Raw genomic sequence first — 3,957 nt, 5'->3', positions numbered from 1 at the left:
GGCAGAGGCAGTGGGTCCCGGCAGCTGCCTGCCCCCAAGCAGGCTCCGGGACCACTCTCCCTCCTACTGGCCTCCCCTGGACTCACTCACAGGGTGCTCAGCCAATCACAGCCCAGGGGGAGGTCCTACGGGAGCCTTGCGGACCCCCCCCCCCCCCCCCCCCCACCACCACTCCTGCCCCTTTTCTTCTTCAAAACCCCTCCTCTACTATAGATTGAGACTGTGTGTGTGTGTGTGTGTGTGTGTGTGTGTGTGTGTGTGTGTGTGTGTGTGTGTGTGTGTGTGTGTGTGTGTGCGTGTGCACGTGTGTGAGAGAATTATTTTGAGACACAAACATTCACATTCTCCATTTAACAGTGATCTCTTTAGCCTTTATTGAAAGGGGTGTACGTTCTGTTAAAATATGCGATACATATCTCCGTATTCATATAGTGATCATTGCTGTGATGTGATTACTGTTTGTTCAGTGAAACGGCGCTCACTGTCTTTCCAGCTCTTTAGTAAACAGAACATCAATTCAGGACAGTCAGGTCAGGACGGAGCATACCAATTGTAACCAATTAGGAACAAGGAAATGGGAAAACAAAGTAAATGGGAGCTGATCAATGCTCTTTACGGGGTCAATTCTCTCCACTGCATAACATCTGAACATGTATTTCCTGAGAGAGCTGGAGCTGCAGAGACAGGGTTGCTGAAACGACTAGCATTTTCTACCAGAATATCATCTCTCATACTGTATGTCCAAAACGGTTGCTTTTCAGGTTTCAAATTTAAAAGGATGGAAAGTTGCAGATCGACAAGTTCGAGTAGATCTGCTACTTTTGACGCTTCTGTGTGACGCTGTAGTATGATCAAATAGGCCGTAATTGACAAAAAAGAAGGGAATTAAATACATATGGAGATAGGTCTCTGTCTGACGGCAACGATATACAGTATACTGTAGCATTTACTTCTTAACAAAAATGTACTTACACTCACACTAACCCCCCCATCCCCCCACTCCAATAGTAAACATACATTGTTCTTGCATTACTACAGCGATATTAAACCTTGTCCTCATCTCTGTCAAGAGCTCCATGAGATCTCTGCACATTGCTTCACAGATGCGCATAATCTGTGCAGGAGAAATCACATGATCCTCCCTACCCCCCACCGAGCCCCACACACACACACACACACACACACACACATGCACACACACACACACATGCACGCACACACGCACACACATGCATGTGCGCTCACTTGCACACACACACACACACACACACACACACACAACACATGCACGTGCGTATGCACACACACATACATGCATGTGTGCGCACGCACACACACACACACACACACACACACACACACACACACACACACACACACACACACACACACACACAGGTACAAAAGTTCAGACACAAAGGAGAGAGAGAGAGAGAGAGAGATAGAGAGGTGTACTTGGCACATGAGAGACAGTACACTGTAAAAGCCACCTTCACGGGTCCATTTGGTTCCCTTTGCACACATCACAGAGTAAAATGAACACTGAGGTTGTTGTTTTTTTCACTGTGTTTCGCTGCTGCTTTGCGAGCCACCCTGAGAATGAATGGGGCTAGCAGGCAGCAGCAGCTACAGGTGGCTAGGTGGTTTCTCCACGCTATGGGAGATATGCTAATGTGTGTGCTGGCCGTGAATAGAGGCACGCTGCCTTTCTGTCTCTTTCTATCAGTGCCACTGACACACACAGCGAGGCCCTCAGTCCTCCTGGCAGCAACACCACCCCAAAAGATACATTCACTTTCAAATGGCAGCATAAAGGCGTGATTTATGCTTAGCTGCGCACCAAGAGCTTGTAGATCTGCTATTTTTTTGGTATACAAGTATACTGGCAGGCGGATCGCTGGCTCATTTGGGCGATATGCTGTTGCATTCTTGGGGAATTCTGAGAAATTCTGTAATATACTGGATCTCTTGATCTGGTGCACTGTGTACTTGCTTGAGTGGAACAATTTATTTGTTATTTACTTTTGGGTTTAATTACAGGCTGGGTGGCCTGATCCAATTGGCTGGACGAATAACGTTGTTTATGCAAGTTTACATGTGTAACGCAGAGCTGGATGCCATTTGCGACCATGATGAAATAAATAAAAGTGAAATAAAACAAAGTCACGGATTATAGCTCCTCGGAATGAGCCGAACAGAGCGACCGAAAACGGAGCAAAGCGTGTTTGTTTGTGTGTGTTCGCGCGCGCATTTGTGTGTATGCGTGCATGCGCTCATGCGTGTGTTCTTAAGTGTGTGTTTTTAGGATCATGGGGGTGGCATTCAGATTAGTATGACAGTATTGGCACAGTAGTTAGTTTGTACAAACACAGCTATTTGAAAATATATCGAAGAATTCCTGAGTTCACATCTCAGCAGCGTGACCATGTCACGTTTTATGATGACTGGCATGTCCTTTCTGACACCATAGGTTGGTGCCAAACATTCCAGCCTCCATCTGATCAAGTCCTTTACCACGGAGCGTTGACCACGTTCCATCCCCAAGCGAGATTTATTATTCACCGTATTGGCAGTGTCGCGCGGCGAGACCGGCTGATCTACAAGCTCACGGCACGTAGCATCGCCAACGCGCTGTGCGCTTGTAGATCGACAAATCAGTCGGCCTGAAGCCACGGCTCTAACTCCCTGCTGAATTGTTTGGTGTGCGGGGCGCAGGCACTGCAGAATGATATGCTGGGAAATGGGATTCAAACCGCTTGCCAATAACGCAAACAAACACAGTCCTCACTCGAGTGCAGCCCCGGGGCTCTGTTTCCATAACCTGCACTGTGGAAAGCCGAGATGTTGGCGGGCTGAAGTCATATCCCAACGATGTCATCGTCATCGTCAGGCTATCTTTGGTTTTGATAAAGTCCCATTTATCCATGCAGGGCTAAGTGAACACAGTACAACCACTCGTCTAGCCCCCCCCCCCCCCCATACACACACACACACACACACACACACACACACACATTCTTCAGAGGGGTATATTACAGTGTGTGTAGATAAAACAGTCTCTCCGTCCTAACCTTTGTGCCGCTAATCAATAATACGTCCGGCTAATAATCTGTGGACCTTATACTCTTTGTCAAGCTGGGTGGAGAGATTGTCTTGTTGTGGCAACACACACAGACATCGTTTTGGACTCAGACATTCCACATTCCCCTCAGACTTGTCTTGTACACATTATAATGTAATGATGAGATTGTACAAACGTAACCAACTCATTTTGTACCTTCGCAGAGTTACAAATGCATCGATGAACACTGGAGCAGGTTTACTGTGCGCTGTTCGCTCTCATGGTTGCAGTAGTACAGCCTCGCATACAAGACGGCAAATTCCATTTGAAGTCTTTCAGCATTTCCTGTAGATACAGCCACAGTGTGCTGCTCTCAAGCCCGCAACAAAAAGTATGTTTCATGGTAATCAATCGACAATGGTTGTCTCCCTCTTGTTCTGCTTCCCCCTAACTGGCCCCTCTGCGGCCATTGGCCAATCACTTCCTCTCACCAGCATTTCCGATCCTCTGATTGGGCGAGGGCTATAAGATTAAGGCTTGTATTGTGGGGCCTAAAGTTTCAGCAAGGTTTTTTGAAAGGAGTGTCTCAGCAGTTCTCTCTGTGTGTGTGTGTGTGTGTGTGTGTGTGTGTGTGTGTGTGTGTGTGTGTGTGTGTGTGTGTGTGTGTGTGTGTGGCGCGCGCGCACGCGCGCACACACAGGGGGGATTCTAAAGAGGAAAGCCGCCTTTAGGTGTCTGACAGCTCAGATGTGCCCACCGCGCCACACAAGAAGACAGAGAGGACGCTGGGAAATGCACACAGTGACAGTAACATCATGCCTCACACAGATCACACAAATTAGCCCGCGGACCCCCATTTGAAAAGATATTCCAGGGACCCCCATAAGAGAAGATTT

The sequence above is a fragment of the Protomyctophum bolini genome, assembly GCF_963924005.1.
Source record: "Protomyctophum bolini genome assembly, chromosome: 14".
Classification (NCBI taxonomy): Eukaryota; Metazoa; Chordata; class Actinopteri; order Myctophiformes; family Myctophidae; genus Protomyctophum; species Protomyctophum bolini.
The sequence above is the reverse complement of the archived record's forward strand: the minus strand, read 5'-3'. Positions refer to the sequence as shown.